Source organism: Schistocerca gregaria, chromosome X (assembly GCF_023897955.1).
Source record: "Schistocerca gregaria isolate iqSchGreg1 chromosome X, iqSchGreg1.2, whole genome shotgun sequence".
Lineage (NCBI taxonomy): Eukaryota > Metazoa > Arthropoda > Insecta > Orthoptera > Acrididae > Schistocerca > Schistocerca gregaria.
The window spans coordinates 92524902-92540222 of NC_064931.1; positions in this window are offsets into that span (position 1 = coordinate 92524902).

The window sequence follows — 15321 nt, forward strand, 5'->3', positions numbered from 1 at the left end:
AAATACAAGCTAATAGAAGTACAAAGTCTGTGTGTCTTTCGCAGACTTCAGTGATGAGACACAAAACAATATACTACTTACCTCTGCTCTGATAGATTGCGGCCAAAACGTAATCATAAGTAATTGTAATAAAAGTACCGTATTAGTACTAATATTAATATTAGTAGCACAAATCTTAGTAATAATTGTTGCTGCTGTGTAATGAACATGGTAGTGGTGGTAATAGAGCATGCTAGTATTTGTAGTGTGTACTGTGAATTAAACCGAGAACCTAGAAACGACGGAGAGGCAGTGTCTCGCCGTAGCCCTCAGTGATTCACAACCCCACAACAGGCCATAGCAATCCACCCAATTCGTCGCCGCTCGACACCGAACACAGGGCTATTTTACGGTTCAGCCCCCAGTGGACCCCCCAGGGAACGTCTCACACCAGACGAGTGTAACGTCAAATGTTTGCGTGGTAGAGTAATTATGGTATACGCGTACGTGGAGACAGTGTTTGCGCAGCAATCGCCAACATAGTGTAACTGAGGCGAGATAGGGGAACCAGCCCGCATTCGCCGTGAAAGTTGGAAAACCTCCTTAAAAACCATCCACAGGCTGGCCGGCACATCGGACCTCGACATTAATCTTCCGGGCGGATTCGTGTCGGGGACCGGCACGCCTTCCCGCTCGGGAAGCAGCGCGTTAGACCGCGTGGCTAGCCGGGCGAGCACAGTATTTGTAGCAGTAGCCATAATTGTAGTAGATTGCAAATATCGAGTGTCCAGGGCTCTTTTGCAGTGACAGGAAAGGGTCACCCGATTGAGAGTCGAAAAAGATGCCATAGGAATGCAAGTTGAAAAGCGGTTACATAGCCACAGAAATATTAGTGTGGCATTAGTCGAGACAAACAGAAATGAAAAATAGTAATATTTTAAGTACAGTAAAATTAGATTAGGATTCATTGCATAATGAAATACACACTAAAATGGTAGTCATAGTCACCTTCTTCCTCGGCATTTGTCCGGCTATGTGGCGGGGGTCTCTCTTTTGGCTTTCTGTCTGCACTTTTGGAGCTATCTTGTGGTTGGTCAGGTGGGTCTATGTGGAGCTTATCTAGCCACCCCCCCCCCCCCCGAGAGGATGTTTAACAGCGGCTTAAATCGAAAACCCACTTTTTGCTATTGTGTCTTGGTGTTCTCGAAGTTGAGGATCTTCTCAATGATACGTGTCATTCCGTACTGCCTAGGAATTTCATCATCGGTCACATGATCATGAAGTGTCAGGATAGATACATACCAAGGCATTTTTCTTTAATCACAGCAAATCGTTGCTCTGCTTCTTTTGTTACCGGCCAACATTCTGCACCATACAAGAATGTATGTGTGTGAATTCCTAAGGGCCGAAACTGATGAGGTCATCGGTCCCTAGACTTACACACTACTTAAACTAAATTATACTAACAGCAGCACACACACCATTTCCGAGGGAGTACTCGAACCTCCGGTTGGAGGGGCCGCACAATCCGCTACATGACGCCTCGAGCCGCTCGGCCACTCCGCGTGGCACTGTACAAGACCACTGGGAGCATTACAGATTTTCTGCTTAAGTTGGTCTGGGATTTTCTTATCACAAAACACACCAGTCAGTGTCCGCCATTTAAATCATGCATTGCTAAGGTTGTTTGTGATTTCAGAATAAGTGAGCAGTCGTCATCGGTTTTTGAGCCATGGCACTTGAAGATATTTGTCTTAGGTAGATCCATACCGTCAGTATTGACGGCGCTCACATTATTTGCGTCTGGTGACAGTTTTTTTTTAATATTGAGGCCTAGTCTGGACTGTTTAAGGCTCTTCTTCCGTGCTCTGAGTTGTCGCTGAAGGTCGTTCGTGCCTTCACCAGCCAAATATCAACAGCGTATAGTAATGCCCACGGTGCTGATTTCTGTAGATTTCTAGTGATCATATCGATATTATGTTGAGGAAAAGGGGAAAAAGACCAGATCCCTGACGAACACCCACAGAAACAGAAAAGTCACTCAGTACACCAGCAGTAGCTAGTAATCGACTTTTGGATGATATTAGATCAGCCGGGTCGATTATTTTAGTTCTTCAGGCACTTCATGACCTCGTAGGGCAAACCATATGAGGTCGTGTGACACTTAATCATAATGCCCTACATAAATGTAAATTTGATCTGCAATGTTATATTGGTGTTACCGAGAAATTGGACTAGAATAAAAACATGTACAGGGTGATTCAAAAAGAATACCACAACTTTAGGAATTTAAAACTCTGCAACGACAAAAGGCAGAGCTAAGTACTATCTGTCGGCGAATTAAGGAGAGGATTTGCGACTGCCGCACCTCTGTCGACTTTCTGGTGCTTCTTTCGCCATTTCTGGTAACATACAGAAAAAAATCTAGGTAAGTTGGCTTCCAAAAGATTGGCATCTGCACCATCAATCTGCCTAAAACCGACAATTATTAGTACTAGGCCTCCTTTCATATTCTGCCTGAGCTTTTTAAGCGCCTGTCGTTTAAGTTACATTGGACGTAGAGAATCTGTTGTAAGAAAAGAGAAGCACTGGTCAGCTTTGTTCAACCTACGAAGCAATTTAACCACACAGTGGTAGAAAACCTGAACAAAAATCCGAATTATCATGTAATTTTGGCAGATTTCACATGCACAATATATTTGTATGTGATTGAAAGCCACGTTGAACACCATAAAAAAGATACAGCAGCAACCGATAAAAGAGCTCCCATCTTTGGATTAATATGTTGATATTTGTCACCGGATAAATGACAATGAATCTGGGGAAAGCATTAGAGTTTGTTCATACCTGATTTAGAAGTTAGTACATACAGGGTTTTCTGGTACCAATGTGAGTTCTTCTGAGGGCTGAGGACGCTCTTTGAACGTCTTATCTCTGTTAATATTTACGCAGAAGTTTTCCGTATTCCTGACTCATTTTGCTTGGACAGTATCATTTTTGTTTGGTCGTATTTTTTCGTTTTTCATTTCCCCTAATACATTCTAACAGCATAAAAATTGTTGATATTTTTAAGCATAATAGATTGAGTTAGTGGAATATACTATCCAGAGGTGTCGCGATCGTGTCAATATGAATGTAGAAATAAAAGACGTTTTAGGACCTAAGTATGTCATCATGATAAATGGTTCTCTCTGCAAGAGGTACTACTAATTATTTGTGTCAGTTTCTTGTATTTCCATTTAAGGAAGTTAATCCGTAGTAGGCTGCAATTTGCTCAGTATCTGGCGGTACAATTTCTTTGACCGAGATGATGTAAATGGTTAATCTCCTAAACTTCAAAAAAAAAAAAAAAAGGACGTAACCTTTCAGCCTCTTTAGCTGCAGAATTTTTGCTAGTGCATTTGCCATGTCGAGAAATATAGTACTTTGAATTACGCTGATACTGTTATATTTGTATATCTGTAAATGCCGTTCTATCACTGAGAGTTGTCGTCGTGATAAAAGTTCCTTTCCTTGTCAAATATTTGACTAGATCTGTGAGAAAGTAATTACGTACAGAGAAATACAGTATACTGTTGCTGTACAAGTGACACACAAAACAATTAAAACAACTATGTTCCAAATGATATCACCTTTTCGAAATGGTAACTCTGTCATTTCCATTCTCATTGAAGGAAGATAGTCTGTATTTGGTTGAGCGACAGTTTCTCTGACAGAAGCCGCGTGGAATAACCACTGAAGTGTTGCAGCGTTGCTAGTTGACACACGAGTGTCGATGAACGCCAATTTTTGTGCTGCATCAACAGCAACAATGTCTAACGTCACGACGGCATGCAGGATTCGTGACAAGACATCATCAACGAACAATAACAGAGTACAAAAAGCAATATTTAAAACTCTGGATCTGATAAGAAACGAAATACTTATTGCAGAGAATATTTACTTTTGCCACCAATTTTAACGAAGTTTTCAAACATGCAAATAGCGGCCCCTACGCCTTCTTAACTAATTTATTGATTAGGGTGAGTGTTCCTGCCGTGACACATTACTGCTTCGGACATGCTACTGCGCAAGTTGGTCCTCGCGAATAGTTGCATCTGGAGGGCTGCATTGACCAACTCGTAACTAGACGGTCCAGTACATCTACCAGTTGCCAAATGCACCACTAAGATGTTTGCTTCCCTTGTGTCTTTAAAGTTGTCTCGACGTCCCAATTGGTCTTCCTCTCCAACGGTCATGGCTCCACCCGAGCATACAATCGGCTAGTGGACTGGCTAGTGGGAAATCTCAACGCTATTGTAATTAAAGTCTTGAAATAATGGGATGCCACCTTGTTTTTAATAGGAAAATCAAGAGAAAACAGTCTTTAGAGCCAATCTAACGGTTACACTTGCATGAAAATCGACATTCGTACAAAGGAATAGAAATTAATTATTGAAAAGTAATTCTGTATCATAGCGTGACATACTGCGTTACGGTGTCACAATTTAGTCAATGCTCTCTTATTTTGGAATAGTTTGGAGTAGGGGTGGGGGTTGGGGAGGGGGGGGGGGGTCCGAATTCCCGTCCGACCACTTTAATTTGCATTTCTGTGGTTCCAATAAGCCACTTAAGGGGAGGACGTACGAGAAAAATACACAGGTACATATGAGCTAATGTAACTGTCACTGTCTGAGAGATAATTGAAACAAATTTTGCTATAATCTCAATTTTTCAATTTTTCAATTTTTTGTCACATAATTTGATCAGGACGTTGCCGGATACTTTCAGAAGACATATTATCACGCAAGGAACATTTTCTCAAAGGTTACTACACTTGCCAGTTTCAAAATGTGGTAGGGTATTCTTAGTAATTAGATAAACAAATCTTTGTGCCAGTTTGTCTTAGAACTTTCGCAACAATTTTTTAAAGTTATGTGTATAATACACAATAATTTTTATATTTCACAAAAATTTAAATAAATTTGACAGTAATACGCTTTGAAAAATTCTGTACCACAGGAAGTTGTGTTACAGTATTTACGAAGTCTGTAACAACCTGCAGTGGTTCAGCAGAAAATGTTCCTTATACCCTGAAAAATGGAAGTTGCAGAAAAAGCAGGAAATAAATTTCATTAGCATTTATGCCAGAAACAAATATCTTAACGCTGATTAATGTTGGCCATAACCATACATTTGGTATTTTTTATCTTCTTGCAGATCCTTCCTTCTAGTTTTATTCTTGTGGCGTGAGCTTTTGCCAATATCCTTCACTGACATTTCAGAACCAACAATAAACAAGTCATCAGTCTTCTTCAATAGGTTTTCAGAGAAACAACTTACATCGAATCCTAGTCTCGTAAGAGTTCTGATTCTTCCACTATTACCATCACTGAACACCACACAAGATCCGCACGAGGTGATTTTAACAATACTAGATGAGCGAAACGTTGTCTTTGCGCGTCTCCTCAAAATGAGGATATTAAAGCTTTCGTTCGGGTTTTGTGTTCCACCATTTGTGAGCTTCTTTAATAAGTCGTAATCAGTCGCATCGTAAGTGAATTTACAGCCCTCTGCACTCTACATCGGTCTTCTCTGATAGCACGAAATAATAAAATATCACAAACAAGGACAGAATCGTGTAGAAAAGGGGCGTGGCAGTGCGCATTGGTTTAAACAAGATGGTTTTTATACAATTCTTAGCATGAATTAAACTCTAAAATTGGAGACGCTATTTTTTATATGCAACACAAATTTCAGTATTTTTGGCCAATTTTACATACACATCCCTTAAAACAAGATTCAGAATAGTTTCAAGAGATAAACAATAACTAATTTTTTCATCCATTCTTGTCCTTTTGTGCTAATTTGTAATGATCTCGATGCCGAACAGACTCAAGAATCCAATCTTCTTTTATTCCTCTTACATACTGTCTAGAACGGAACCGCACGTCAGGAAACGGCGGGAAAAGCCAATACTGACACTAATTTTATTAATTTATGTAGTTCTTTAGTTTATGTTCAATAAGTTTCAACGCCCACTACAAAGTACACCACTCAGAGCACAAACCTCGTCACATGCTGAGCATATTCTCATCCTGTCTACACCGAATACGGAAGGTGGTCATAACATCAGATTTTGTAATCATTATTGAGAGTTGGAGGTAATAAGGTAGAAAAGGTAGATGCAGATGTGTAAAATTTAATAAGATGAGACCTAAATTAATACAGTTAATGTAAAAGTTCGGTATTACAAGACAGTAACTCAGTCACAGTACATGTACTCATCAGCAGCACTAGTGTTAACTTAAAAAAAAAGAAGTGAGGCAAGAAAAGGGAAGATTGTGATGAAGACGACAGGCAACAGACCCAAGGCAGAAAAGCAATGCGCAAATTAACAAATTAGTGTAAAAAAAAGATGATATGATAAGAAAAAAACATGATAACTTTGTGGTCACATCCAAAGATGTGTTCTTGTCTGCTGACACAATAATCTGTACAACATTCTGAAATAAACGTAATTGGTTTGAGACTGTATATGAAGATATGGTGGAAAGGAGCGCAAATAAGCAAAAAACTCAAGACAAGAAAGCAAAAACTGAGGTAGGGTATTTGTGAAAGTTTAAGTTGGATTAGCTTCTTAGACGTGGTCGTTAGCAGCACAAAAGAGAAACGAGATAATTTAAGCATAGAGTACATAACGAAATACGCGCAATGGAGTGTCATGCTGACGTTTTCTGTGGTACCCTAATGCAGGACGTCGCTCTAAACCAGAATTTCTCGGTCGTTTTTGTACTATGATCCACTATAGGCTGCTTCGTGTTTTTCACACCTTTTGGGTTCACCACACGAGAACGTGTTCTCGTTATTGTTCTGTGTTCCCAGCTAAACCGAAAATTTTTCATCAAACGAAATATATTTTCACTTTTATTTTGTGGTACAGTTCACATCAGATGCTCTTTCACTCTCAGCCGTCTGATTTCCAACTTTCGGACACAAGAGGAAACTACCGAAATATAGGGAATACTGTCCGATATTTTGGAAAAGAGAGCAGGAGCCGCACGGACAGGGCTAACGTTAAACGCACAAAGCCGAATGGTGCGTCATGCGCCTCAAACGGGCTATTTCGGCTTCCGGCCGGTCGCTTGACGGAGCACGAACTTTAGGGACGATGCGGAATCAGTCGGGAGTAAAGTATTTGTAGCCGCTAAGCGACTTGAGAGAGAAACGAAATTTTCACATGACCAGTTCTCTGAAACGCCGTCATGAGTCTGCACGAGGTTCGGATTTTATCTACATTTCATTCACACTGTAACAAACAATGGGTTGAAATACACGTTACTTTTTCCCGATTTGCATCCAGGCCTTGGTCAATATTTGCTGAAAAGTGGTATTTATTAAATTTTTCGAACGCAAACGATTCTTACTAGTGAACAGCTAACTGATATTGGGAGAAGTTGAGAGACACTTTGTGCACCAACCCGAGCTATGTCATAATGTCAACAGAATCTACAATTCACCAGTCACCTTGTGATATGTGGCGGAGGGTTCATCGGATACCCCATTACTGTTCCAATTGGAATAGTATAAAGGAAGAAAGACTGTCGCAAAAGCTCCATATGAGCCCCAATTACTCAGATTTAATGGTGATAATTATTTCGATGTTTATATGTCTGAAGAAGTAATAGGTGACTTGACTCTTCTTGAGACGTGCGTTATCAGAAATTTAACTAGAAACTTCTACGTGTCGCACAAGGCTGCTCTGACCTGGAAGAGCTTTTCCGGCACGCTCTTGATCTTATTTTATTTATCGTATAATGAAAACAAGTACATATATACAACATTTTCCAATAAACGTGCACAATCACAAGTTTGCACAATCTTACAACTTCAGGTCCAGTTTACTAGCCCAATTGACCGTCTTATGCAATGCGTGGTACAATCGAAGAGGACAGTAAAGATATGGAGGATTCACTGTAAGGTGTCACCACAGTCACGATTTGCAGAACTACCCGCTCAACATTTGTGCATTAGATAATCACATCTGCCTTTTCCGGTTCGGAGTTGGTTCAAGATCCTCCATTGCCGTTTGGGGAGATCGAGCCCATGTATCCGCAAGGGGGAATTCTCAACTAGATGTTTATTAACTACTGATGACTGCTCTCACTGGATTTCCATGAATAGTTCACACTGAAAGAGGACGCACCGAAGTCGTTTACGCCGGCCGGTGGGGCCGAGCGGTTCTAGGCGCCTCAATATGGAACCGCGCGACCGCTACGATCACAGGTTCGAATCCTGCCTCGGGCGTGTACGTGTGTGATGTCCTTCGGTTTGTTAGGTTTAAGTTGTTCTACGTTCTAGGGGACTGATGACATTAGATGTTAAGTCCCACAGTGCTCAGAGCCATTTGAACCATTTTTGAAGTCGTTTGCTTTGCGCTACGACGGTTTCCTTGATATCAAGCGTTGGTGTTCTGCTTGTGCTAAACACTATGTGATCAAAAGTATCCAGACACCTCCAATAAACATACGTTTTTCATGTTAGGTGTATTGTGCAGACACCTACTGCCAGTTACTCCATATCAGCGACCTCAGTAGTCATTAGACATCGTAACTAGGAAGACAGGGGCGCTCCACGGAACTCACGGACTTCGAACGTGGTCAGGTGATTGGGTGTCACTTGTGTCATACGTCTGTACAGGAGATTTCCACACTCCTAAACATCAATAAGTCCACTGTTTCCGGTGCGATAGTGAAGTGGAAACGTGAAGGGACACGTACGGCATAAAAACGTACAGGCCGACTTCGTCTGCTGACTGACAGAGACCGCCGACAGTTGAAGAGGGTCGTAATGTGTAATCCATCCAGACCATCACACAGGAATTCCAAACTGCATCAGGATGCACTGCAAGTACTATGACAGTTAGGCGTGAGAAACTTGGATTTCACGGTCGAGCGGCTGCTCATACGTCACACATCGCGCCGGTAAATGCCAAACGACGCCTCGTTTGGTGTAGGGAGCGTAGACATTGGACGATTGAACAGTGGAAAAACGTTGTGTGGAGTGGCGAATCACGGTACACAATGTGGCGATCCGATGGCAGGGTGTGGGTATGGCGAATAGCCGGTAAACGTCATCTGCCACGTGTGTTGTGCCAACAGGCGGTGGTGTTATGGTGTGGTCGTGTTTCTCATGGAGGGGCCTTGCACCTCTTGTTGCTTTGCCTGGCACTATCACAGCACAGGCCTACATTGATGTTTTAAGCGCCTTTGCATCCCACTGTTGAAGAGCAATTCGGGGTGGTGATTGCATCTTTCAACACGAACAAGCACATTTTCATAATGCACGACCTGTGATGGAGTGGTTACACGACAATACCATCCCTGTAATTGACTGTTCTGCCCAGAGTCCTGACCTGAATCCCGTAGAACAACTTTGATATGTTTTGGAACGCCGACTTCGTGCCAGGCCTCGCCGACCGACATCGACACCTCTCCTCAGTGCAGCACTCCGTGAAGAATGGGCTGTCAATCCCCAAGAAACCTTCCGGCACCTGCTTGAACGTATGCCTGCGAGATCGGAATCTGTCATCAAGGCTAAGGGTGGGCCAACACCATAGTGAATTCCAGCATTACCAATGGAGGACGCCACGAACTTGTAAGTCATTTTTAACCAGGTATCCGGATACTTTTGATCACATAGTGTAAGAGCATGTCGTAGATTCTCGTACATCAATCGTGTGTTGGAATTTAAGCAATCTACAAGAAGGAGAAGGAGAAGAGGCAATGTGAATCTATCCTTAATCGAGTTGTTAACGGCTTACACATAGGACTTCATATATAGGGCCCAGTTACATTAATGTGAGCAACGTCTATACTCGATGTCAACGTGCAGTAACTACTCACAAGCGGCAGGTGGCCACACTAACAGTGGAGGGTATACAGGGTGTAACGTATCACATAGCTCGCAGCGCATGCATGTGGTTCGAAGAGCACCAAGACTGCTTTAAGGTATCCTCTGGCCATCAAATCCCGTGGATTTAAACCCATTCGAGAATCTATTAAAGCGCTTCTATCGGGTTCTTCGCGCCATGGGTCTGTAACCGAGGAACCTAGCGTAACTGACCGCGGCACTGGAGTGGGATGGCTCCACATCTCTGTCGTTAGCTTCTAGATCCTAACTGACTCTTCCTGCACATCACGCAGCGTTCAGCGCTCCAAAAGATGGTAAGGTGGTTATTCAGGCTTTTGACAGGTGGTCACGTTAATGTAACTGGACAGAGTAGCTGGCTACTCATATTGTGGACTGGGTTAGCTGATGGAACTGCTAAGAAGTGATGTTGCAGTCAAGCCATTAGATGCAGCGTACAAGGAACGTGACTTTGCTTGTGCAATGCGCCCAGACAGTTTGTCAGACAACACTGAAAGAGAGTGGCGTAGAGTGAAGCCAAAAGGTGCCAAACTCAGTACGAAATTAGCTGCTATAGCAGTGACTATTGCAAACACAGCTAACTGCAAAATACGTATTGGTATGAAAAAGAAGAAGAAATAGAAAAATGGCTCTGAGCACTATGGGACTTAATATCTGAGGTCATCAGTCCCCTAGAACTTAGAACTACTTAAACATAACTAGCCTAAGGACATCACAAACATCCATGCCCGAGGCAGGATTCGAACCTGCGACCGTAGCAGTCGCGCGGTTCCGGATTGAAGCGCCTAGAACCGCTCGGCCACCGCGGCCGCCGAAGAAGTAGAAAAATGCAGAGAATATAATGAACAGAAAATTAAAACAGTCCAAAGTAGTCTAGAACCAGGCAACAGTCTCATAACAGCCGTGAAAATAGCTCACAAAATTGCTGCACGAATTGCTCCAAAAGTAAAAGCACTCTGCGGAGAGCATATAATTCCCATTCCCAAAACAGGTTGGGCATTAGCTGATGGAGCGGCATGCGTTAATAATATAAAGACTGCTCGCAAACAGTTGGCTGAGTTGCAAAGACATGACAATACAGTGGAACCAAAGTAATACATGGAGGGCTTATACTGAGAACCTCCTATAACAGTCTGCCAACAAGAGCGCTTATTAATATTGGCTTAGAATATATGTTAAACATTGGAAATGCCACATTTTCGAAGAGTTTTTGTGAGAGATTCTTTTCCCAAAACGTGTAACATATGAGAGCGCCATTGCTAACGTCCAGACGGAAAGTAAATTAGGTTAACATTGGGTGTCTTACAAGAAGTATAATATTGTATATTACTTCGATAGCTTTGGGAATCTGTAAGTAGGCTGTTTAGGTTTTTATGTTGGTAATGTCATGTAGCGCTCTGTATGAAAATCACTGGCTGTGCTGTGTGCAGTCTGTGGCTGGTTGGCATTGTTGGAATATTCGCTATTGTAGTGTCGGGCAGTTGGATGTGAACAGCGCGTAGCGTTGCGCAGTTGGAGATGAGCCGCCAGCAGTGGTGGATGTGGGGAGAGAGATGGCAGAATTTTGAGAGCGTACGATCTGGACGTGTGTCCATTAGAAAGAGTAAATTAGTAATATTGGATATCATGAACTGATTTTATATACACTCCTGGAAATGGAAAAAAGAACACATTGACACCGGTGTGTCAGACCCACCATACTTGCTCCGGACACTGCGAGAGGGCTGTACAAGCAATGATCACACACACGGCACAGCGGACACACCAGGAACCGCGGTGTTTGCCGTCGAATGGCGCTAGCTGCGCAGCATTTGGGCACCGCCGCCGTCAGTGTCAGCCAGTTTGCCGTGGCATACGGAGCTCCATCGCAGTCTTTAACACTGGTAGCATGCCGCGACAGCGTGGACGTGAACCGTATGTGCAGTTGACGGACTTTGAGCGAGGGCGTATAGTGGGCAGGCGGGAGGCCGCGTGGACGTACCGCCGAATTGCTCAACACGTGAGGCGTGAGGTCTCCACAGTACATCGATGTTGTCGCCAGTGGTCGGAGGAAGGTGCACGTGCCCGTCGACCTGGGATCGGACTGCAGCGACGCACGGATGCACGCCAAGACCGTAGGATCCTACGCAGTGCCATAGGGGACCGCACCCCCACTTCCCAGCAAATTAGGGACACTGTTGCTCCTGGGGTATCGGCGAGGACCATTCGCAACCGTCTCCATGAAGCTGGGCTACGGTCCCGCACACCGTTAGGCCGTCTTCCGCTCACGCCCCAACAGCGTGCAGCCCGCATCCAGTGGTGTCGCGACAGGCGTGAATGGAGGGACGAATGGAGACGTGTCGTCTTCAGCGATGAGAGTCGCTTCTGCCTTGGTGCCAATGATGGTCGTATGCGTGTTTGGCGCCGTGCAGGTGAGCGCCACAATCAGGACTGCATACGACCGAGGCACACAGGGCCAACACCCGGCATCATGGTATGGGGAGCGATCTCCTACACTGGCCGTACACCTCTGGTGATCGTCGAGTGGACACTGAATAGTGCACGGTACATCCAAACCGTCATCGAACCCATCGTTCTACCATTCCTAGAGCGGCAAGGGAACTTGCTGTTCCAACAGGACAATGCACGTCCGCATGTATCCCGTGCTACCGAACGTGCTCTAGAAGGTGTAAGTCAACTACCCTGGCCAGCAAGATCTCCGGATCTGTCCCCCATTGAGCATGTTTGGGACTGGATGAAGCGTCGTCTCACGCGGTCTGCAGGTCCAGCACGAACGCTGGTCCAGCTGAGGCGCCAGGTGGTAATGGCATGGCAAGCCGTTCAACAGGACTACATCCAGCATCTCTACGATCGTCTCCATGGGAGAATAGCAGCCTGCATTGCTGCGAAAGGTGGATATACACTGTACTAGTGCCGACATTGTGCATGCTCTGTTGCCTGTGTCTATGTGCCTGTGGTTCTGTCAGTGTGATCATGTGATGTATCTGACCCCAGGAATGTGTCAATAAAGTTTCCCCTTCGTGGGACAATGAATTCACGGTGTTCTTATTTCAATTTCCAGGAGTGTATATATGATGACTTTTGAACATTATTAAGGTAAATGCATTGTTTGTTCTCTATCAAAATCTTTCATTTGCTAACTATGCCTATCAGTAGTTAGTGCCTCCAGTAGTTAGAATCTTTTATTCAGCTGGCAGTATTGGCGCACGCTGTATTGCAGTAGTTTGAGTAACGAAGTTTTTTGTGAGGTAAGTGATTCATGAAAGGTATAGGTTATTGTTTGTCAGGGCCATTCTTTTGAAAGTCAGATTGCGTTGAGCTATAAAAATACTGTGTGTCAGTTTAGTGAAAGTCTGAGTACGTTCAGTTTTGCTCAGCTGTTTGAAAATCAAATAACGTAAGGGGTTTATTAGCACAGTAATTAAAAAAATTTTCTAATGGGATGTTTCAAATTTACCGCCTCCTCCAGATGTAGTAAGGTAGTTCAAAAACTGTACAATTAAGTATAACTAGAATACGTTTCAGTTTCCTGAAAGTAAGAGGCGTGGTCACATTTGTGTGCAGTTTGTGAACTCTATATAAATTAACATGTGTTTTAGCATATAATGACAGTATCATAATTGATGCCATCGACCATGGTCTGACGTTTAGCCTGTCTGCTGAGAACTCAGTTATAGCTGCTGCCTTTAACTCGGCGCTAAATTTATCTTATCATCCGTGCGAAAATGCCTTACTCAACTTATTTACCTTAAATTCCATGTCGAATATTACACCTAAAAACAATAACTTTCACTGCTATAATCAGATAAGTGGTGTTGAAATTCTGGACAGAGTTACTTCAAGACGGGGGACTCATGATTTGACTACATTTTTTCTGCTCCGTTGAGAGAATCAGGAATGTTCGAGAATGCGATGAGAAGAAAAGAAGAAAAATCAGTGTCAAACCGAACATCAGCTACAATAAAACTCTCGAACGAAGCGAGATGTGGAGTAACATGTATATTGATTTTAAGCTTGTTGATAAATATATATTCAGTATTGGACCACAGGGAATCCGTAATTGGAAAACAAACCTTAAAGATATCAGAACATCCAGTATATATTCAGAGCATTAACGTGTTGTGTGTTTATTGACATACTTCTTGGCGTGCATTCCTTAATGCTGCTCCTACACACGTCACATCCGGGGTAGTGGAATCACCAGATCCGCTCTTTTACGTGCTACTCATGGTAAGATTCGTTTCAGAGTTCCATTGCACTTAAAGAAACGTCATGGGCATCGTATTCAGGCAACGTGTTGTGTCTGAAGAGATTAAAATGGATACAAAGAAGAAGAAGAAGAAGTTGAAGAACAGGAAGAAGAACAAGAAGAAAGTGGTATAATTCTTCACAATCGACAGATACTGTCAGCACTAGGATACGCAGTCTATATATACGACCACTATTGTCTGTAGCTCTCATTCGACATTGTTCTGGGCGAGGGAGAGGACGAAGAAGAGGATAGTTGTGTACTCAAATGATCGTGTGGCATTGATGGCTGGGAGGCCCCGACCAGGAAGTTCAACCGCCGAGTTGCAAGTCTTATTTTAGGTGACGCCACATTGGGCGACTTGCGTGTCAGTACTGATGAGATGATGATGATAACAACACAACACCCAGTTCACGAGCGGAGAAAATCTCTAACCCGGCCGGGAATTGAACCAGGGGCCCGCCGCACGGTGGGCAAACACGTTACGGCTCAGGTTTGCAGTTCCGTACTGAATGTGAGAGTAAAAAAGTTCCAGTGGTGGCGTTATCAGCCGAGTGGTGGTGTCGTCTTGTCCAGCGTTTCGATGAGTTGATGAATTTCGTACCCATCATCTTCTGGCGAAGTTGCGACAAGACGACGCCACCACTCGGCTGATAAACCGAGAAGAATTCATCATTGGAATACGCCGAGAGAGACTGCAATCGCATATTAAAAAAATGTCGTTGATGACTCCGCTACTTCGCTTCGAATATTATAAGACTAAACCATTTGATCAACCAGTTTTCGCTCACAACGATTCCGTATCGACTGTGATACAAAAAGAAAACATTTACCTACTGTCATGTGAGAATCGCGCTATACAGGGTGGTTATAATTAAACATTTATTATTTAAGGCGGCCCCCATGAAAAACGCGTGATCGTAGGCCAATGACACTTTGTGGAAATGTTTTTAAGGACATACTGAAGAGAAATAACGACTAAACCATTGAAAGAAACACTTTAATTTCCACATGAGATGTTAACATTTCTTAATTGCGTACCATGTTCAAATTCCAGGTTGACAGCGTTTCTCAATGTGACGGTTATCAGCATACACGACAGCTTGGAAGTTTATACGGATACCATTTCATAATTGTACGCAGCAATTTTCGAACGGTGGGCAATGGAATGTTCAACTGTTGTC